A 23,798-nucleotide genomic window follows, 5' to 3' on the forward strand; every position below is an offset into this window, starting at 1 on the left:
CTGGTCTGTCCACTAGCTGCTTGCTGTGGAATGCCATGTTATTTGTCTCCCATGTTGTCAGGGATATTGGGTCCCTGATATTGTCCAGTGCTCTGGGTCATGCGGGAATCGTACGGAATAACCATAGGGAATCTCAGGGTAACGTGCAATGCCTACACCAAACAGCGCATTGTGGGAAGGAAAAGCGCTCAGTGCAGGCTGCGGTAAGGGAGGAAGTGGCTGGGTCTTCTCTTCACAGTTTCTGCTCAGGATAGTTCTAGAACCGGAATTCCAAAGTTTCTGCAGGTCAGAGTTGAGGCACATGGGTGGGCTCGCCCTGGATTGGAGTGGCGCGGGGAGACTGTAGATCTGGATCGAGGAGTATCAGCAGAGCTGGGTGGGGGCCAGAACTGGAAGACCATGGGGCCTTGGCGGGGAGTGTGGGGCATTGGCAGAGTTGAGCGGCAGACGGCTTCACAGCATTGGCCTGCACTATTCTAGTCGATTAGATTTAGTTTCTCCAAGTGCAATCCTCCCTGAGCGATCTAATACTATGTGAGTCTGTAGCTGGGGATATTGTGTGCCTCCCGTTACAAGCACTAGACTTACTCACAAACACAGTAGTATATTGTTTTCAAAGTCCCCCTTTGGAATCTAGCCAGGAGCTGAGGAATCGCGTGGCGTATTTTCATAAGGGTTTGTTTACTCAAACTTTAGGTGGGGAGGGATAGCTCAGTGGTTTGAGCATTAGCCTGCTAAACCCAGGGGGTTGTGAGTTCAATCCTTGAGGGGGCCACTTGGGGATCTGGGGCAAAATCAGTCCTTGGTCCTGCTAGTGAAGGCAGGGGGCTGGACTCGATGACCTTTCAAGGTCCCTTCCAGTTCTAGGAGATCGGATATCTCCATTAATAAAATAAATAAAACTTGGGTTTGCAACATGCACTTTTCAGTGGCACAGCCAGAAGTAAAGGGGCCTTTCCCCTCTGACAGGGCATTTCAGCTCCTCTTCTCCTTCCAACTCTTGAGCTCGCTTTGCCAATGTTCTATGCCTGCTGGAGGCTCCATGTGCTGCCCATGCCGCACTTGCCTGGAAGAAATGTTTCCTGCACTGGGGTTTGTTACAGGGGGTGCCCAGGCGCTGACTAGCTCTCCTGACTCAATAAAGGGAATCTTTCAAAACCTGCAGAGGATGACATGAGTAGAATAGATCTGTGTCTTAATTAACCCATCCAAAGCAAAGCGGTCTCTGCAGCTGTATGGATTCAACCCCAGGACTTCTACAGCTGCCACTGGATAAAGGGCAGAGCTTCAGTGCTCGGATCCAGGTCAAGCCTAGAGCCAGGGGAGAGCAGAGATCTTAGCAGAAGGGGAGGCAGCTTTGTTCCTGTAGGAAAACTGTGTCTCCCTATTACAGACCCTGAGACCCTCAAAAGCCAATGCTGTGCATTGTCTGTGGACGAACCCAGAGAGATTTGGGGAGCAGGGAACAGGCCCAGATTTGCCCTGTTACAGTGACAGCAGCAGGGTGCAGCACTAGGAGTATGGAAGGCACTTTATGGGTTAACTATCTGATTAGTCCCTTGGCCCTCCCGCCCCACGAGGGAGGTCAGTCCCTGTCCCAGTCCCCGTTCTGGGGATAAGGACGTGGAGGCACAGAGGGGAGGTGATTTGCCCATAGCATCCGTGTAAAAATCGGGACTGATACCTGGGGATCCTAGCGCCCAGGAGGCTAAACCACACCTGTCGTCTGTGGCAGTGCAGTGCCATCTGCAGGAAGCCGTAATTCCTGAGCTCGTGCAATCGTGCAGCTCCAGATTGCTGTGAACTCTGTGCTCCTCCAGGCCTTGGGGATGGAGATAACCCGGAAGATGCCCTTACAGCCGGTGTGCTGAGAGCCTCTAAACTGCAAGAGGTTACCGGGCTTTCCTCCTGAGCGAGCCCACCCGTGAAATTATTGCAGCTGCTCAGGGCTGGAGCACACCAAACCGCCAAGGTGCCAGCAGCATGCCAGGTGCAACCGGACACTGCAGGCACTTCAGCAGCTCGGGCTTGTAGGTCCCAGCCCTGGTGGGTGCCAATAACCACTCAAAGCCACGGCTCAGGGGAAGGTTTGTACTAGGGCTGGCAGGACAGGGGAAAGGCTGCAGAAGCTTAGACAGTTACAGTTCGCGGTGAGCAGCGGTGGGACCTGTTTGGGGCTGGTCCCACTGAGAGTCAGGGCTGTGTCTATTCAGGCTAGCAGGAGCTGGCTGTTTCCAGGCCAGGCTCAGTTCGTGTCTCTCATTGGGGCCCTTGGTACTGCTCCCTGCCCAGCCGCCGCTGCTCCCTGGGCTTTCCCGGACCAGCCTCGTGTCTGCGCCTCCACCTCTGTCCGGGCCCTTTTCAAACAACAGGCAGAGCAGACAAGCTGCATCTCAGAAAGCGCCCAATGGGCCCGCTTCCCGATTGGTCGCTCCCTGCATCCGCAGCTGATCGGTCCATTCTCCTGCAAGCCCCAGCTCCCAGCCCTGGGGAGGGTCTCCGCCGAAGGGGGTCACTGTCTCTGCATCCTGGGCTTGTGCCAGCCGCCCTGGCACCGTGGGAGAGAGCGACACTGCCCCCACCTCCAGCCAGTACCCCACCAGCTCCCCCAACTGCACTCCCGGCCTGAAATATGGAGCCCTACAGGCAGAGCTGCCCATCCCAGCCATGGCCTTGTGCACTGTCCTAGGAGCCCTCTCTGCAGCTCCTGGCCAGCCAGGGTGTGGCTGCTGCGTCCCACAGGCCCAGTCACTTCCGGGCTCGAGGTCCTTCCTCCTGCCTGGCCAGGGCAATGGAAAGAGCCCTGGGGAGGAGGCTGGGCCCAATCCTTTCCCCTGGTGCAGGTCTTGTTAGCTCCAGCTCAGGTGGTAACTAGGGGATTTCTCATGACTGGAACCTCCTCTGTTCTGTTCCACCCTCTTATATGGCTTTGGCATAAGGTGAGAAACCTTTGTCTCTCTGGGTCCCCATCCCTCCTTCTAGCTGGAAAAGCACCAGGTTTAAGATGGATTCCAGTACCAGGTGACATGATCACATGTCATTGTAAGGCCTCATTCTCCCTTCTTTCAGGGTTGGCCTGCACGTACCCAGGAAGGTTTGGGAGCAAACACAGCCATTTACAGCCAATTGTCCTGGTTAATGGGAGCCATCAAGATTCCAAGCCGTTATTAATGGCCTACACTTTGCATAGTTACAATAGGACTTTAGAGTAATACTTCTAGCTTTATACATATTTCTAGCTTTAGATACAAGCATGATACATACATACAAATAGGATGAACACACTCAGTAGATTATAAGCTTTGTAATGATACCTTACAAGAGACCTTTTGCTTGAAGCATATTCCAGTTACATTATATTTACACTCATTAGCATATTTCCATAAAACATATGGAGTGCAACGTCACACCCTCCTCCTGAACTTACTGCCAGAGTCTTGGACACTGTCCATGGCGGAGGCAGTACATGTAAAATGCCTGTTTGTTTCTGGTTAGACACCATCCCAGTACCTCTAAACCCTGTGATGTCATTCAGAGGTGTCCTAGAAAGATGCGGGGTTCCTGGTCCCTGGGTGGCTGAAAACATGTTGGTGTGCAGTATTGCTAACAGAATGCAGATAGCAATATCTGTTAAAGTGGAGGTGTCTTGGCATTTAGCCACCAATGCCATGAAGCGGTGTGCCTCAGTTTCCCCTTCCACACAGCAGTGTAGGCCTGTTACGCTTTTGCTGCTGTGCCAAGCTCTAAGCCTGGTTACAGGTATAAGCTGAAAAGCAACACTCTTGTGGGACTGGCTTGTTACCATCCCTAGCATGTACAAACGTTTTTTTCCACAAATCAGGTACATCACCCATCTTTAAAGGGTTTACCATTAGTATTAACTCCTTTGTCTTGACCCTCAGATGAAGTAGCAAAAGGCACATGATTAACAGGTAACTTATGACGGACAGACTCCGTTCACACAGCCTGGCTTGCTCAGTGTCCACTGCATTTCCCAGACCCTTTGTGTGCCATGGTAGGTGCTTCGACACAGATTCTCCTGCCTCCTTGGAGAAGACTCTCAATTCAGGCATGTGTTTGAGGCTTTGGCAAGGAATGGGTGCACTGCAGCCATGCCTGCCCTCGGCCCCTCTCTCGGGAATCTGTTTGTGTTGGGCCCCACCCGCTTGTGAAGCTTCCCAAATGCGAAGTTTTCCTCTGTCTGCCTTGAAGAGACAGTGTGATCTCTTACAAGCGTGGCAGGAACAACATCTTTCAATGGGATGCTCCAGATTGGTCAGATCCCCTCGGACACCCCACTCTCTGTTCCCAAAAGTCAGCTGGGAGGACTCTCCCCTCCAGGAGATTTGACCACCAGTCTTCCCTTAAAACCTGACCCACAGGTGAGGGGTCTGGCATTTCAGATGCAGATCCTTCAGGTGGGTAGACCCTCCTGTCCCCCCTCACCTTCCGTCTGGACTTCCTCTCTGGGCTCCCCTGTGGGGCAGACACTCCTGTAACCCCCAAAAGGGAAGGTGACCCTGGTCCAGCTGTGGGCTCCCAGCTCCCAGCTATGACAGACCCTTCACTGGCCAGCAAAATCCACGCCCCCTGCACTTTAACTCAGGTTGGGCTTGCTTCCAGCTAGAGTCCTTGGGGTCCGTTCCCACCGCAGAGGTCACCAGGACCCCAACTTCCATCTCTGGGATCCATGTTTCTGTGCCCCCCAGGGCAGGACCTGTCCCCTGCTGACCTGCACCTTCCTGGCAGACAGCAGCTGGGAAGGCCTCCCTGTTACAAGATGGAACATCCCCCTCCCGCGGGGGAGATGATCACAGGACAGGAGCTGGCTTTATCCAGCCCCTCCCGCAGGGACTTGCCTTGAGCCCCAGGGCTACAGGAACTAGTTACACCACCATCCCTGCTGCTACCAAGGAATTAAAGAGACACTCTCCTATTTCCCCAGCAGCACTTGTGACTTAGAATCCTAGAACATCAGGGTTGGAAGGGACCTCAGGAGGTATCTAGTCCAACCCCCTGTTCAAAGCAGGACCAATCCCCAGACAGATTTTTGCCCCAAATCCCTAAGTGGCCCCCTCGAGGATTGAACTCACAACCCTGTGTTTAGCAGGCTAATGCTCAAACCACTGAGCTATCCCTCCCTCCTAGGGGCTTTACCCTCCCCTCTGGGGCTTTCAGCCCAAGATTCCTTCTTGGTGCTAACAAACCCTGGGACAGATTCTGCCACATCAAAAAAATCATTCCCCAGTAGAAACGGTGCAAAACTGTGTGCCACCGCTGCGACAGTCAGTTCAGCCTGCAAATCACCAGTGTCCATGTGTACCTTAGCTAAAGGTTTAAGGACTTTGTAAACTCCCATCAGGTCTAATTCTGCCATTTTTCCTGGTAACAGATCCTTCTCCTGGATCAGGTCTCTCCTGACCACAGAAACTTCTGCACCTGTGTCGGTGCTGTAACAAGGGCGAGGCAAGTGAGGGGCGCAGTTCTACCGCCCAAGCGGGGCGGAGGGGGGAGGGGAAAGCCGCGATCGGCGGCGCTTCCGCTTCATTCATTCTTCGGCGGCAATTCGGCGGCAGGCTCTTCTCTCCGAGAGGATCTGAGGGACTCACCGCCGAATTGCCACCAAAGAGCCTGGAGCCGGCCCTTGCCTCAGGCGCAAAAATTCCTTGTTACGGCTCTGACCTGTGTCCCTAAACCTTGGAGCACTTTCCCATTAAGCTTAACAGCATGCGTATGCTCACTGCTTGGCTGTGTAGAAGCAACCTTTACAAATCCTGCGTGAAAGAGGCAGTGGGATACCCCTGTGCTCTGAGAAACAGCAGCTTCATGTGTTACCTGGTGCCTGTTTCCACTCAGCCCAGGACATTTATCCCTCAGGTGCTCAGTGGATTTACAATGATAGCATTTGGGGCTCCGCTGCTTGCACAGGAGACTTGGGACGAGTAACAGGGGAATGGGGAGGTGACCGCCCAGCCTCCTTTTTCCCAGGGGGAAAATGGTGATTCTGCTTTCCCCCAACCCTCTGCCAGTGGTTTATGTTTAATTGCAGCTTGTGATTACTCAAAAGAGTCTGCAAACCCGGCTAATTCCCCCACTGCATCCAGCTTTTTGTCCCACAAATACTGTTTTACATCATCACTGCACATATTCAGGAATTGTTTCTGAGTAATCAATTCACACATTTCTTCAAAGCTTGTAATGCCTTTGTCCCTCACCCACTTATCTACCAGATCTCTCATTTCACTTACACAGGCCACACGTCACAACGGTGACCTGGCCCGGCGCAGGGAACGCTGGGATTGGGGTGCGGTGACCTGGCCCGGCGCAGGGAACGCTGGGATGGGGGTGCGGTGACATGGCCCGGCGCAGGGAACGCTGGGATGGGGGTGCGGTGACATGGCCCGGCGCAGGGAACGCTGCGATGGGGGTGCGGTGACCTGGCCCGGCGCAGGGAACGCTGCGATGGGGGTGCGGTGACCTGGCCCGGCGCAGGGAACGCTGCGATGGGGGTGCGGTGACCTGGCCCGGCGCAGGGAACGCTGCGATGGGGGTGCGGTGACCTGGCCCGGCGCAGGGAATGCTGGGATTGGGGTGCGGTGACCTGGCCCGGCGCAGGGAATGCTGGGATGGGGGTGCGGTGACCTGGCCCGGCGCAGGGCATGCTGGGATGGGGGTGCGGTGACCTGGCCCGAAGCAGGGCATGCTGGGATGGGGGTGCGGTGACCTGGCCCGGCGCAGGGAATGCTGGGATGGGGGTGCGGTGACCTGGCCCGGCGCAGGGCATGCTGGGATGGGGGTGCGGTGACCTGGCCCGGCGCAGGGAATGCTGGGATAGGGGTGCGGTGACCTGGCCCGGTGCAGGGAATGCTGGGATTGAGGTGTGGTGACCTGGCCCGGTGCAGGGCATGCTGGGATGGGGGTGCGGTGACCTGGCCCGGCGCAGAGAATGTTGGGATGTGGGTGCGGTGACCTGGCCCGACGCAGGGAATGCTGGGATGGGGGTGCGGTGACCTGGCCCGGCGCAGGGAATGTTGGGATGTGGGTGTGGTGACCTGGCCCGACGCAGGGAATGCTGGGATGGGGGTGCGGTGACCTGGCCCGGCGCAGGGAATGCTGGGATGGGGGTGCGGTGACGTGGCTTGGCGCGGGGAATGCTGGGATGGGGGTGCAGTGACCTGGCCCGACGCAGGGAATGCTGGGATGGGGGTGTAGTGACCTGGCCCGACGCAGGGCATGCTGGGATGGGGGTGCGGTGACCTGGCCCGGCGCAGAGAATGTTGGGATGTGGGTGCGGTGACCTGGCCCGACGCAGGGAATGCTGGGATGGGGGTGCGGTGACCTGGCCCGGCGCAGGGAATGTTGGGATGTGGGTGTGGTGACCTGTCCCGGCGCAGGGCATGCTGGGATGGGGGTGCGGTGACCTGGCCCGGCGCAGGGAATGCTGGGATGGGGGTGCGGTGACCTGGCCCGGCGCAGGGCATGCTGGGATGGGGGTGCGGTGACCTGGCCCGGCGCAGGGAATGCTGGGATGGGGGTGCGGTGACCTGGCCCGGCGCAGGGAATGTTGGGATGTGGGTGTGGTGACCTGGCCCGACGCAGGGAATGCTGGGATGGGGGTGCGGTGACCTGGCCCGGAGCAGGGAATGCTGGGATGGGGGTGCGGTGACGTGGCTTGGCGCGGGGAATGCTGGGATGGGGGTGCAGTGATGTGGCTTGGCACAGGGCATGCTGGGATTGGGGTGTGGTGACGTGGCTTGCCACAGGGCATGCTGGGATTGGGGTGTGGCTCGGGGCTGGGGTGCTGCAAAGATAGGGTTACCATATTTAAAAAATAAAAAAAGAGGACACTCCACGGGCCCTGGCCCCGCCCCTTTCCCACCCCCGGCCCCGCCCCAACTCCGCCCTTCCCCAAAGTCCCCGCCCTAACTCCCCCTCCTCCCTCCCAGCCACGCGAAAAGGGCTGCCCGAGCGCTACCGGCTTTACGGTTTGCCGGGCAGCCCCCAGACCCTGCGACCCCAGCTGGCGCTTCCCCAGTGCAGCTGGAGCCCGGGAGGGGAAGCGCCCAGCCGGGGGCGCAGGGTCTGGAGGCTGCCCAGCAAACCATGAAGCCGGTAGCACTCGGGCTTCGGGCAGCCCCCCTTGCCTCCGGACCCCAGCCGCCGGCCGGGCACTTCTCCTCCCCGGCTCCAGCTGCTTTGCTCCGGCAGCGCAGGGTCCGGAGGCATGGGGGCTGCCCGAAGCCGGTAGCACTGGCTCGGGCAGCTTGGCTCTTAAACAGAGCCGAAGTCTGAGTCCGGGGAGGAGCAGAGCAGCTGGAGCCGGTGAGGAGAAGTGCCCGGCTGGGGGCGCAGGGTCCAGAGGCATAGGGGCTGCCTGAAGCCGGTAGCACTGGCTCGGGCAGCTTGGCTCTTAAACAGTCTGAGTCAGGGGAGGAGCAGAGCAGCCGCGGAGAGAGGAAGTGCCCGGCCGGTATTTTTCCCGGACATGTTCGGCTTTTTGGCAATTCCCCCCGGATGGGGGTTTGATTGCCGAAAAGCCGGACATGTCCTGGAAAAACCGGACGTATGGTAACCCTATGCAAAGAGGAACATTCTCTCCTGCCAGGAACCTGGGATAGCAAATTCAGAGCATTTTCCGAACAGCCTGGAAAGAGCTAAATGGAGCAGCTGCTGGCTGGGCAGTGCTGGAGACCCTGCAGAGCAGGATAGGGACAAGTCTGGTTGGGTCCCTCCCCTCCCAGGCCTACAAGGCCCTGATGCGTGAGAGAGGCAGCCAGGCCCCAGTTCTCAGGAATCCCATGCAGTGGGTGGGGTGTTCTGTTTCCCTTCGAGTTCAGAGTTGTGAAATCTTGTTTCCTGGAACCAGGGAGTGACAGGAGTTTGCTGTCTGTCTGCCCACACCTCTCCCGAGCCCCTCAACTGAGCCCTAGACCCTGCTGGAGGAGGAAAAAGGGGGGTGGGTTTTTTTGGGGGGGGGGGTATAAAAGCATGTGATTGCACTTAATTCAGTGGGGTTGAAACCGGAAAGCAGCAAGTACACACAGGCTTTACCGGCTTTACCTGCTAAAGCTGCCTGCCGCCAGTTCACCTTTCTAAGGCTTTCTCTACACTGGAACTTCATGGGCAAAACATCTGTCGTTCAGGAGTGTTAAAAACACACACACACACACACAAATGACAAAAGTTTTACGGAGGAAAAGCAGTGCTGCGAATAGCACTTTGTCGCTCCTGCCGACAAAGCTGCTGCCGCTTGTGGGGGTGGAAGTTTTTTGTCGGCAGGAGAGCGTTCTACTGCCGACAAAGCACGGCTACACTTTTAGTGGCACGGTTGTAGCGGCACAACCGTGTTGCTAAAAGCTGCGAGATCTAGACAAAGCCTAACAGTGTTAAACCCACGCTGCACGAGAGACCCGGCTTCCCAAAGCGTCAGCACACACGGCACTGAGCTCTCCTGAGCGTTCGGCCAGGCACAGCCCAACGGGGGTGGGAGCTTCTGAACGTCCGTCCAGTCACGTCCCAATGGGGGGCTACTGAGTGTCCAGCCAGGCACATCCCAACGGGGACGGGGGCTGCTCAGCGTCTGGATAGACATGTCCCAATGGGTGGGGGGAGATTTGCTGAACATCTGGCCAGGCACGTCCCAGTGGGGGGAAAGGGGGTACTGAACGTCTGGATAGACATGTCCCAATTGGGGGGGGGGGGGGGGGCGAGATTTGCTGAACAACTGGCCAGACACATCCCAATGGGGGGAGAGGGGGTGCTGAACATCTGTCCATAAACCTCCACCTGTCCATCTGGTCCTAAGTACCCTGGCAAATCTAGGTCCAGGAGGTAACAGGTTTTTAAACACCACATAATGGAAATGCATTGAGCGTCACCCCAAGCATTCAAGAACTCCGAGTCCGGCCCCAAAATTCATTAAATTGGCTTAAAAATGAAGTGATTTTAAATTATAAATGGAGGGTTTGCGTCTGTCTACCAGCTTCTGAGTCAGAAGACTATAGGGCTGGCAGGAACCTCCTGGGGCAGAGGCCATCCCAGGGAGCCCCATCAGATCATCCCCTTTGTAAACTCAGCTCGAAGCCAGTTGGGTTGTTTGCTGCAGCTCCGAAGGGGAGGCTGCTCCAGCACCTCACTCCTCCAATGGTTAGAAATACTCATTTCCAGCCTGCTCCTGGCCCATTTGTTCTTGGGCCAGCCTCGTCTTTTAACTTCAGTGGCTCCTCCCCCTCCCTGCTGTTTACCCCCACCCCCAATGTAGTTATAAGGAGCCATCCAATCCCCAGGCCCCTGCGGTTTAGGCTAAACAGGCTGTGACTAAGTTGGGGGGAGATTCTTGTTTCTTCAGTGCTTTGCATGCAGGAGAGACCTAGATGTCCTGTGTGGAGGGATGCCAGGCCCAAGAGTCCTGATAACCTCCTATGGTGGGTTCAGACGTTCAATAAACCTCCTGTTTTACGCAGGCTGAGAGTAGCTCCGGTCTAGAGATCGGGTTGCATTATTCTCTCTGGGGCTGAAGGCCCCAGGGACCTAGAGCAAGTGGACTCTGAGGCCTGAGGCCTGAAGTAAAGTAATGGTCAAGACTTTGCTAACATAAAGCAAAGTGAAGCTGTGAGCCAGAGACAGGCCAGGCTCACAGAAGCTGGCAAGGAAAGGGCTGATGCTGCAAAAACAGATATACCTAAAAGGTCCTGGACACCAGATATCAGAACATTTGCACACTTGTACATTCCACACACAAGGAACAGGCCGACCCATCCCAATGACAGGGCCAAAAGGGGAATATGATGGATAAAGTTGTTTTGTTCAAACCAACATGTACAAGGTGAGAGGCGGCACCTTACTACGCAGAGGGGCTGCACCTCAATACGTCAGGAGGGATGTGTAACTTGTTTGTACCTGCGTATAAGAATGCACCCCTGAGTGGATGTCTTTGTCCAGCCTAGGGGGCAGTGGAAAGTCCTGCCACTGACTGAGCTGAGTCCATTGTCAAGGGAGCACAGATGTACTGGCTAGCCGCACCTCAGCAGCACCTTGGACTTCGTTTGCCCGGGAGCTGGAGACTGTGTATCTCTAAAGGCAATAAACCTGGCCGAGGTGCCTTCGTACCTTACTAGAGTCTGTGGTCATTGGGGGTCTCTCGGGGTCTGCTGGGTCAGCTATCCGCGCAGAGCTGGGGCAGCACACAGAGGGAACACACGCACGAAGCCAATTAATATCAACATTGAACAGAGCAGAGCACCACACCAGGAGGGTCTGACAACAACTGCTTAGTAAGGCTGACAGAGAATCAGTCTAAAGGAACATCCTCCTACCCGCATCTATCGCCGGGGTTTGCTGTCAGCCCTAAGAAAACAAGTAACCCAACTCGGATATGTGGGTGTCAACAACCAAGGTATTTATTAGGACATCAACAGTTCTAAACAAGTTCCAGAGTAGCAGCCGTGTTAGTCTGTATCCGCAAAAAGATCAGGAGTACTTGTGGCACCTTAGAGACTAACACATTTATTTGAGCATAAGCTTTCGTGGGCTACAGCCCACTTCTTCGGATGCATTGAATGGAACATATAGTAAGAAGATATATACATACACAGAGAACATGAAACAATGGGTGTTACCACACACACTATAAGAAGAGTGATCAGTTAAGGTGAGCTATTATCAGTAGAAGAGAAAAAGAACTGTTTGTAGTGGTAATGAAAATGGCCCATTTCCAGCAATTGACAAGAAGATGTGAGGAAATGTAGGGGGGGGGGGGATAAGCATGGGGAAATAGTTTTACTTTGTGTAATGGCCCATCCACTCCCAGTCCTTGTTCAAGCCTAATTTAATGGTGTCCAATTTGCAAATTAATTCCAATTCAGCAGTCTCTCGTTCTAAACAGGGTGAAGCAGAGGTAAACCAAATGACTAGGAACACAGGTAAAGCCAGGACCCCCACAACAGGTGGTATAAGGTAAGTAAAGGCCCGGCAGTGTGCTGACTGTGACTGAGGGTAAGTTCCCTCCCCTAGGACGGGACCCAGGTAAGAGGATGGAGGATCAATGGACCACGATCATTTCTTGAGCTCTGAGGACCCGCGCGTCGACAGGACAGCTCCGGACTCATCTAGGTAGGTGGAACCGACAGGTCCGGAGGGACCTCAGGGTCAGGTGATGACAGCTCTGCCCCAGCGATAACTCGGCTTGGCTCCCCCTGTGGCATTGTGGGGTGTGTTTGTCCTCAGTGAACGAGTGGCAGCTGGTGACATTCTGCGTGCAAGTGAGAATCACCCTCCTGCAGCCAGGCGAACACATGCGGTGCTCAGCGTACTCCTCTGCTCTGCTCTCCAACGATTGCAGCAGCATCTCCAGACACTGCCCCTCCAAAGGGCAGCCCCTTCTCTCGGCTGTGCTGGCCCCGATAGCCCTGCTGTTACTGGCAGAGCACAGGTCACAGGGTTGCTTGGTTCCTGCCTTTCGGTAGAAAGGGCAGGAAACTGCACCTGAGGAGGGGGAAGAAGGGCAGCCAAGGTGGATTCCCAGGTGTTGTTTGGGCATTCCAAGATGGCGCACCTATGATGTTAAGCACCAAAATGTTTCCCCTACAAGGGGCCCACGGCGGAGACGGGCGTGCTGACGGCTCAGAGAGGTGCGGTTCCAGGAGGCAGAGCCTTGACCCTGAGAGAGAGTGGACCCCCGAGCAGGGCTGTCGCACTGAAGGGGGTTCCTCCCAGGGACCGGGGGGAGCCCAGAGAGAACACGAGTCCTGTGAGTCCATGACACAAGCCGCACTCTCCCAGTCTCTGCTCAGCAGCAGACTTTCCATTGCTCTCATCGGCCTCGCAGCCCGGCTTTGCACCTGCCCTGGGGGCTTCCTGCCGGCTCTGGCACACGGGCGGATTCTCAGCACCCTTGCAGCGAGATGGATAGTCAGGGCCGGCTTTAGGGCGATTCAGCCGAATCCCCGGAATCGGGCCCCGTGGTGCCTAAAGCCGGCCCTGCGGATAGTTATCGAAGGTTTCACACTCAGCGGACATGGCTGGGCTGCCCAGTCTGATACAGCCGCACAATGCACGGGGCTTTGCCTACTGGCAATGAAGCTGCTCCAGGTGCCCAGAGAGGCCCAGAGATAAGGGACGTATGTCACCACCTCAGCTCTAGGGAAGGAGGTTTTCCCAACTCAACTACCCAAGAAGGACACACCCAAGACAGCCCCATGCCACAGAGCACTTGAGAAACCAGAGTCTCCGCACAGTTCTCTCTCATATTGTTCCAGGCTCCTGCAGCCTGGGGCGTTCTCAGCAGCACCTCCTGTCCCGCGTGACTCACCCATCCCACTGCACACATGCTGCAAACAGGGCCTCCCCTGCCCTGCTTGCTGAGGCCTCGAAAGGGAGCCACCAGCTGACACTGGAGATTTACCGAGCACTCTGAAGAGGCTTGGTCTGGATGAATGTGCCTACAAAGCAGGGTCCGGCTACACCACATCGAGATGTAAAGTGCATCTCGGCCATGCTCCCGGAGCACCCGGGCACCAGCCGCAGCACTTCCCTGCCTCCTCGTATCCACCTTTCATTGCCGTGTTAAACCTCCTGCATCCTTCTGCTTCCACCCCCTTTAACTTTCTCTACTTGAATGTGACCTCTGAGCGCAAACTTGCCTCCAGAACTGCTAAGTACAGAGCACAGGGCCTCCCAGTCCTGCAACCACACAGGAGAGCCAAAGCACTAACGCAGCTACCACACTGGACTAGTTGCTTCCATACAACAAGGGTCTGCAGGGAACTGCCACGTGCTCAAGTCGTTCACTCTGCCTAGTCGCTCTGTGATCAGTGTTACAGGGCAGTGTCTGCACAGCATCCAAGTGCCAACCACTGCCCTGGAGAAGCCAGTGTCAGTTACAAGTATTCAAGCTTTTGAACTACACACCAGGATGAAAGTAACTTAAAGGACTTACCGGTATGCCGGAGTCCTGAGCGGGGGCGTGGCCTCAACCGGAAGAGGCGGGACCTTTCAAGATTTAAAGGCCCTGGGGCTCCGGCTGTGGCTGGAAGCCCCAGGGACTTTAAATCGCCCCAGAGCTACCAGCTGCAGAAGCGAATTAAAGGGGACCGGGGCTCCAGCCGCCGCGGAGCTCCAGGCCCTTTAAATCACCGTGGGAGCCCGGCTGCCAAAGCTCTGGAGGCGCTTTAAAGGGCCCGGGGCTCCCCGCAGCGGCTGGAGCCCTGGGCCCTTTAAATCACCACCGTGGAAGCCGGTGCAGTCTGGCACGGCGTACTGGCTTTTGCTGGTATGCCATACCATACTGGACCGGCTTACTTTCACCTCTGACTACACAACACAGAGTTCTCCTTCAGGCCTGGGAAAGATGCCCAGTGCGTCACCACTAAATACAAGGGGACGGATTGTTTAGCATGCGTAGTTAACACAGGGTCTACCAGTTTATGCTAAACAATCTGTTGCCCCTTGAATTTACTGATGACACACTGGGTACCTTTCCTAGGCCCAGAGAAGAGCTCTGTGTAGCTTGAAAGCTTGTCTCTCTCACCAACAGAAATGGGTCCAATAAAAGATATTCCCTCACCCACCTGGTCTCTCTAATATCCTGGGACCAATAAGGCTACAACACTGCGAACAACAACCCAGAGGTTGATCAGGGATATGGTTCTAGACTGAGACCCCCATCAAGCACTGAGTAAAGAAGGCTTCAGTGATGGAGGGGGTCAACAAGCATGTGGACAAGGGTGATCCTGTGGATATAGTGACTTAGATTTTCAGAAAGCCTTTGACAAGGTCCCTCACCAAAGGCTCTAAAGCAAAGTAAACTGTCACGGGATAAGAGGGAAGGTCCTTTCATGGATCAGTAACTGGTTAAAAGATAGGAAACAAAGGGTAGGAATAAATGGTCAGTTTTCAGAATGGAGAGAGGTAAATAGTGGTGTCCCCCAGGGGTCTGTACTGCGCCCAGTGCTATTCAACATATTCATAAATGATCTGGAAAAAGGGGTAAACAGTGAGGTGGCAAAATTTGCAGACGATACAAAACTGCTCAAGATAGATAAGTCCAGGCAGACTGCGAAGAGCTACAAAAGTCTCTCTCAAAACTGTGTGACTGGGCAACAAAATGGCAGATTAAATTCAATTTTAATAAATGCAATATAATGTACATTGGAAAACATAATCTCAACTATACATATAAAACATTTGGGTCTAAATTAGCTGTTACCACTCAAGAAAGAGATCTTGGAGTCATTGTGGATAGTTCTCTGAAAACATCCACTCAATGTGCAGCGGCAGTCAAAAAAGCGAACAGAATGTTGGGAATCATCAAGAAAGGGATAGATAATAAGACAGAAAATATCATATTGCCTCTATATAAATCCATGGTACGCCCACATCTTGAATACTGTGTGCAGATCTGGTTGCCCCATCTCAAAAAAGATATATTAGAATTGGAAAAGGTACAGAAAAGGGCAACAAAAATGATTAGGGGTATGGAACGGTTGCCATATGAGGAGAGATTAATAAGACTGGGACTTTTCAGCTTGGGAAAGAGACTACTAAAGGGAGATATGATTGAGGTCTATAAAATCAGGACTGGTGTGGAGAAAGTAAATAAGGAAGTGTTATTTACTCCGCCTCATAACACAAGAACTAGGGGTCACCAAATGAAATGAATAGGCAGCAGGTTTAAAGCAAACAAAAGGAAGTATTTGTTCACACAACGCACAGTCAACTTGTGGAACTCCTTGCCTGAGGATGTTGTGAAGGCCAAGACTATCACAGGGTTCAGAGAACTAGATAAGTTCATGGAGGATAGGTTACAAGTCGCAGCCTTTGTGAAGGACATTTCAGTCTGCAGCCCAATCCTATTACACAAAGCACAACTCCCCCTTGCCCCCAACACTGGCTACAGAGAAATCCTAGATCCTGGACAAATAAACCCCAAGCAGAACAGAGCATCTCCGTGACACACAGCCACACTCACCCTGGGAATAAATTTGTCCGGTGATCCCTGGCCCGTGCGCTCTGACAGCAGCCCCAGTACAGAACATGCTTCTGCAGATGCTGGCTGAGCCCCCTGGCTGAGAACAGTCCCACACATCTAATCATGGCAGCAGAGACTGGCCTGGGCTGAGCCCCGGGCCCTTCCCAGGGGACACACACCAGGGCGGTGGATGTTTGGAGATAGCCCAGCTCACTGCAATACCCAACACAGCAATGGCTGCTGGATCTATGCAAAGGTCCGGTGGGTCAGCTGGTGCAATCCACCCTCTGGGCTTCGAACAGCAAGAGTTCACCTGGGGGGAGGTGAGCCGTGTAAATCACCAGCCGCCCCCACAACAACGGGGGGCGTGGCTTGATCTGCCTGGTGCAAACCACAGAGTGGGCGGGGCTGGCTCAGGAGGGGGCGGGGCCAGGCTAGCAGAGGATGTGGCAATTCATTGCGTCTTCTGAGTAGCTGCTGTGGAGCCCTGGCCAGATTATAAACTGCCTTCCCTTAGTGGCACTGCTGCTGTCTCCCGCCCCTCCAACTCTGGGGTGTGTGCTTCACATACACGTGCACGTGCTCGTACATGTGCACATACACATGTGCGCACACACACATGCACGCGCATGCACGCACACACTCTGAATCAAGCCCTCAAGGGCAACAGTGAGACCCCAAATGCAGGAGAAGAACAGGACTGGATGCCTGGGGTCACAGTCATAAGAAAATGAGAACATAAGAATGGCCAGACTGGGTCAGACCAAAGGTCCATCTAGCCCAGTGTCCTGTCTTCCAACAGTGGCCAGTGCCAGGTGCCCCAGAGGGAATGAACAGAACAGGGAATCATCAAGTGATCCAGCCCCTGTCGTCCATTCCCAGCTTCTGGCAAACAGAGGCCAGGGACACCATCCCTGTTCATCCTGGCTAATAGCCATTGATGGACCTATCCCCTGTGAACGTATCTAGCTCTCTTTTGAACCCTGTTACGGTCTTGGTCTTCACAACATCCCCTGGCAATGAGTTCCACAGGTTGACTGTGTGTTGTGTGAAGAAATACTTCCTTTTCTTTGTTTTAAACCTGTTGCCTATTCATTTCATTTGGTGATCCTTAGTTCTTGTGTTATGAGAAGTAGTAAACAACACTTCCTTATCTACTTTCTCTACACCAGTCACGATTTTATAGCCCTCAATCATATCTCCCCTTAGCCGTCTCTTTTCCAAGCTGAAAAGTCCCAGTATTATTAATGTCTCCTCATACAGAAGCCGTTCCAGACCCCTAATCATTTTGGTTGCCCTTTTCGGAACCTTTTCCAATTCTAATATAGCTTTTTTGAGATGGGGCAACCAGATCTGCACACAGTATTCAAGATGTGGGCGTACCATGGCTTTATATAGAGGCAACATGATTTTTTCTGTCCATTATCTATCCCTTCCCTAATTATTCCCAGCATTGTATTCGCTTTTTTGACTGCCGCTGCACATTGAGTAGATGTTTTCAGAGAACTATCCACACTGACTCTTGAGTGGTAACAGCAAATTTAGACCCGTATAGTTGGATTATGTTTTCCAATGTGCATTACTTTGCATTTATCAACATTAAATTTCATCTACCATTTTGTTGCCCAATCACCCAATTTTGAGAGATCCTTTTGTAGCCCTTCACAGTCTGCCTGGGTCTTAACTATCTTTAGTAATTTTGTATCATCTGCAAATTTTTTGCAGATCATTTATGAATATGTTAAATAGGACTGGGCCCACAACAGACACCACTATTTACCTCTCTCCATTCTGAAAACAGACCATTTATTCCTACCCTTTGTTTCCTATCTTTTAAACAGTTAACAATCCATGAGAGGACCTTCCTTCTTATCCCATGACTCCTTGCTTTGCTTAGGAGCCTTTAGTGAGGGACCTTGTCAAAGGCTTTCTGAAAATCTAAGTATACTATATCCACTGGATCCCCTTGGTCCACATGCTTCTTGAACCCCTGTCACGTTATTGACTTGAACTGGGACCATATCGAACATGGTTGTAACCAAGGTCCTGTAGTGGCACCAAATCTTGTATAAAGGGGGTCAAATGAGGTGTCTAAGACAAGGTTATGGTTTTGCTCGTTATGATTATGCTGTCTATATGTGTGTATCATTTTTGTAGTTGAAGTTACGAATATTGGCTCTATACTGTCTGTGTTTCGAACTTATGCTATGCTTCTGGGAGACACCCCAGACAAATTGGTGTTAGCTCTGCCTAGCCTGTTTGATGGCCCATTAAGGACCATCAGCTATACAATTGACCCATTGAGGGAAGGCAGATACGCCTTGCAACTCAGCAAAGTATGCAGGGACTGGCCCATGTGACTCCAGACTCCATTTTGCTGTAATTTTCCACAGTAAGGACAAAGAGGTGTTCTTACACCTGGAAAAGACTATAAAAGGCTGATGCCTCATCTCCATCTTGTCTTCAATCCTGCTTCTTACCCCTGGAGGGACTTTGCTACAAGGAAGCTCTGAACAAAGGACTGAGGACCCATCCCAGCTGGGGATGTTCCAGAGACTTGATTTGAACATGCAGTTTATTCCATCACTGCTACAAGCCTGAACCAAGAACTTTGCCATTACTGTATGTAATCGATTCCATTTAACCAATTCTAGCTCTCATCTCTATCTTTTTCCTTTTATGAATAAATTAATTTATTTATAGATTTGAGATTCTAAAGGATTGGCAACAGCGTGATTTGTGGGTAAGATCTGATTTGTATATTGACCTGGGTCTGGGGCTTGGTTCTTTGGGATCAAGAGAACCTTTTTCTTTTACTGGGGTATTGGTTTTCATAACCATTTGTCCCCATAACGAGTGGCACTGGTGGTGATACTGGGAAACTGGAGTGTCTAAGGGAATTGCTTGTGTGACTTGTGGTTAGCCAGTGGGGTAAAACCAAAGTCTTCTCTGTTTGGCTGGTTTGGTTTGCCTTGGTGTGCACAGAAACCCCAGCCTTGGGCTGTAACTGCCCTGCTCTAAGCAATTTGTCCTGAATTGACACTGTCAGTTGAGTCCCGCCAGAACCAGCATTGTTACAAAAGGGAAGAACTATTATTCCAAAAATTTGCAGGTTCTCTACTCACCCCTAGACTTTATTTTTTGATTTACAGCAGGGGTGTCTAAGATACTCACTTTACATGTAAAAAAAAATCAAATCAATAAGTAAACAGATTTTTAATTTAGCAAAACAAGGGAAATTACTGCTCCAAAATCAATATTTTTACCTCCCCATGCCAGTTCTTATGCAACAGAAATTATGTGCTGTATCTCCATTTTAATGATGCCCCTTCATAAGAAATGGTTCATTTGACACTCAAAGTTATCTTGAAATATTGTATAGCCAAATGAAGAAGTTACTCACCTTGTGCAGTAACAATGGTTCTTCGAGATGTGTGTCCCTGTGGATGCTCCCCTGTGGGTGTGTGTCTGTCCCTGCGCTGCTGATCGGAGAACTTGGGTAGCCGTCTGTCCCACCCGCGCATGCGCTGCTCCCCACCTGCCACAGGCTAACCAGCACGCACAGGCTTTCCCACCTCAGTTCCTTCCCTACTGCAGAGTCAACTATTCGCACTCTGAGTAAAGGGGAGGTGGGTGGGTCGTGGAGCACCACAGGGACACACAGTGAGTGGGCCAATGTACCAGCCTGTGTATAAAACCCATACCCCGAACAGCCGCTTTCAGCCCCTTGTCTTCAGGGCTGAGCTTTCATTCTCCAGAATAAAACAGCTCAACTGTATCCACGTGTGAGCCAGGGTGTCACAGGCCCGAGGCGACCGTTAGATCACCTGGTCAGACCCCCTGTACGGCACACACCACAGACGCACGCCCAACACTGAACTGAGCCCAGTCACTTCTGCTTGGCCAAAGCGTCTTCAAGCCAGGCAGAAAACAGCCAGAGACGGTGCCGCCGCCCCCCCCCCCACCCTCCCTCCTTGGGCATTTGCGCCACTAATCACCCTCCCTGCTGGAAAGTTACTTCTGGTTTGAATGGGTCTGGCTTCAGCTTCCAGCCCCTGGACCTTGTTCTGCTTGGCTTGGCTAGATCCCAGAGCCCTTCGGTACGCGGTGTGTGCTCCCCTGGACGGTACCTAGACACGGCAGTGACGGCTCCCCTCAGCCTGCGTTCTGACACGCAAACAGCTTGAGCTCCTTACACCACTCACTGTCAGCCATTTTCTCCAGCCCTCCAATCATTGCTGTGGCTCTTCTCTGACCCGCTCCAATTTTCCAACATCCTTTTAAAATGTGGGCCCACAAACTGTAGCCAGGGCCTCTCCCCTGCCCTGGGGTCTCCTGCAGGAACCTAGCGACTCCCTGTGCATCTGGCTCCCCCAGCCCTCTGCCTGGGCATTACCGGGGGCGCCATTTATGGGGGAGAAGGGGGCGCTCTGCCTCTCCCCCTGGCGTTTCACACAGGAAGTGTGCTCCCAAGCGGAGCCCTTAACTGCACAGTATGAGTGTCTGTAGAGGAGAGGTCCTGCTCCCAGCTTGTGCTCCGGGGCAGGGAGTCAGTGTTTTGTTTACGAACAGAGGCAGGATGATTAAGATAAGAAAGGGCTTCTAATTAAATTAAAAAAAGAACAGGAGTACTTGTGGCACCTTAGAGACTAACAAATTTATTAGAGCATAAGCTTTCGTTACAGTCTGGATGCATCCGAAGAAGTGGGCTGTAGTCCACGAAAGCTTATGCTCTAATAAATTTGTTAATCTCTAAGGTGCCACAAGTACTCCGGTTCTTTTTGCGGATACAGACTAACACGGCTGCTACTCTGAAACCTGTAATTAAATTAAGGATCTCAAAGTCCTTAGATGAGCCTGTAAAACAGGAATCCTCTGTGGGGTGTATAGTTATGGGGCACATGTTAATATCTGTGAGTGGAGGTGCTGATGGCAATGGAAGTTTTACTGGATTAAGGGCTAGAAGATTTGACCCTCCAACTTTCTTTCAAGAGGAAAAGCTGCACCGAGCTCCTGGGCCTGTTTATTTCCTTTCCTTTCCTGCCTGCAGTGGCCCTGAGATACCTCAGAAGTCTCAATTTTTTTCTCAGCTTTAAAATTTGGAAGTTTCTTGGTGTTTGGTTTTAAATATTCTCCTGTGAGAACTGCAACTCAGTCATTGTAGTGTTGTGTTTAAGAGCCTTCTAGGAAGTAACTAGCCTTTACACAGAAGTGAAAGCCGTGTTGCCAATGCTCATGATTTTGTTATGAATCTCAGGATAATTATTGTTTTGCTTAAAGTCCCAGCTCCTGGAGGCAAGTGATATGTGATGATTTCAGCCTTCGTTCTTAAAGAAAAAGTCAGTTTCTAGCCCTTGTGGCTGTGGAGAAAGCTTCAAAATGGGACCCCCATGCAACCAAAAGGCTCAAAAAGCAGAAGGCAAATAAAAAGATCCCCAAATCTGTTATTTTTACATTGTGACGTTGCACTCCATATTGTTTTAAAAATATGTTTATAAGTGGATATGATGTAACTGGAATAAGCTTTATGCAAAAGGTCTCTTGTAAGGTATAATTACAAAGCTTATAATCTATTGAGTGTGGTCATCCTAATTGTATGAATGTATCATTCTTGTATCTGAAACTAGGAATATGAAATATAACTCTGAGGTCCTATTGTAATTATGCAAAGTGTGGGCCATTAATGGTGGTTTGGAATCTTGTTGGCTTCCATTATCCAGGACAATTGGTTGTAAATTGCTCTGTTTATTTGTCAGACTTCCTGTATACCTGCGTGCCAGCGAGTGGGTAATGAAGTCTCACAGGACATGTGATCATGTCACCTGAACTGGAATCCATCTTTAACCTGGTGCTTTTCCATTTAGAAGGAGGGGTGGGAACCCAGAGAGAGACAAAGGATTCCCACCTTGTGCCAAAGCTATTAAAGGGGGTGGGACAGAACAAAGATGGTCCCAGTCATGTGGAATCCCCTAGTTACCACCTAAGATGCCTGCTGGAACTAACAAGGATTGTACCGGGGAAAGGATTGGGCCCAGACTAGGGAGGAGTCTAGTCTGTGAAAGAAGCTTATTGGAACATCTCTAAGAGTGAGATTTACCTGTAATCAGTTTCTTAAATGTATTAGGCTTAGACTTGCGTGTTTTGTTTTATTTTGTTTGGTAACTTACTTTGTCCTGTCTGTTATTACTTGAAACCACTTAAATCCTACTTTTTACACTTAATAAAATCACTTTTGTTTATTATTAAACCCAGAGTAAGTAATTAATATCTGGGGGAGCAAACAGCATCTCTCTCTATCAGTGTTATAGAGGGTGGACAATTTATGAGTTTGCTCTGTATAAGCTTTATACAGAGTAAAACGGATTTATTTAGCGTTTGGATCCCATTGGGAGATGAGTGTCTGGGTGCTGAAGACAGGAACACTTTCTGAGCTGTATGTGGTTTAGTCTGAGGCTTTGGGGACATGGTTCAGCCCCTGGGTCTGGCTCAATGAGGCAGGGTTCTGGAGGCCCAAACTGGCAGAGAAAACGGGCTCAGAGGTAGTCTCGGCACATTAGATGACAATCCCAAGGGGGTCTCTGTGACCAAACCCATCACAGTACATAATCTCATGATTTTAAAGCCAGTCTCATGATTTTTGGTGACTCATCATTTTTGAACATTTGGGGTTGTCAATACTATGAAAGTGACTTGAAAGTGCCAATTTCACTTGTGTTTAAAGTCAATTTCTGCTGTATTATTTGTAGTGGGGTAACACTCTTAGAGCCCCTAGGCAGATGCAGTATAAACTCACGGGGCCTTGTCCTAGTAGGATGTTTCCAAAAGTTAAATGAGCTATTCCAAGCTTGGTGAAATGCAAAAAAGTGATGGGAAGTAATCTAGATTTTTCTACAATTGTTTCAATTGTTGTATTCAAGAGTTAGTAACAAAGTAAGAATATCCATTAAAATTTTAAACCTAACCAGTGTCCCTTAAGTGACTTGACAGAAGATGTCAGAACATGTTAGTATTGGAGCTGAGTGGGTTTAATATTTATTTAACTTTCTTTCTATAGGAATTAGATGCAGTCCTCCTGTCAGCTAATTGCTAAGTTATTATCTTCAAAATAAAAATAATCTAAAAAAAGAGTTTTCAGGTGCCCCAGTAGCCCTTGGAATGACGGTTAAAGTCCCCCCATCCCAATCCGAAATGGCACCCCGAGGCATTACCGAGAGTCTCTCTGCAGACTGACTCCCTGCAGGCCTGTCTACCCCACCATCTGCCAGAGATCTCTCTGCTCCCTCCTCTGCTCTGCCCTTTACATCTCAGCAGGCCTGGTTCCAAGTCAAAGCCTTCTACCATTTGACACTGGGCCTTGCCCCTTCCCCTGGGGAGGTGGGCTGAGCCTGGCCCAGGGTACCGCTGGGCCCCAGCCCTGCTAAAGGGCCAGCCCGCCTGTGGAGAGTGGTGATGCAGTCAGTTATCGGTGGCGAGCCCAGAGCCCTGGAAGGCAGGCAGGGGGGAGGAGGGGGACATGAGTTTGGATGAGGGGCTTTTGTGACCCACCTAACAGCTCACACAAGGAAAGTCGCTGGTAAGGAGAGACAGGTGTTGTCATGGCAGGCACTGGGTTGGGTCTGGAGGCTTGTCCCGGTAGCCCTGGACAGCGAGATAGGTGAAGGTGCTGCTTCCGAGGGTCCTGCACGCACCTGCCTGGCCCTGGCCACAGTGGCCCCGCTGGCCCCCTGGGGAGCATGCCCAAAGGCAGGAGGCTAACACAGGTGCTGCAGCTCCTGCTGGAGAAGACAGCGGGGTCAGGAGCCACAGAGGCACGTCTGCCTGACTGCCCCAT

This window comes from Chrysemys picta, chromosome 2, assembly GCF_011386835.1.
Source record: "Chrysemys picta bellii isolate R12L10 chromosome 2, ASM1138683v2, whole genome shotgun sequence".
Taxonomy (NCBI): Eukaryota; Metazoa; Chordata; order Testudines; family Emydidae; genus Chrysemys; species Chrysemys picta.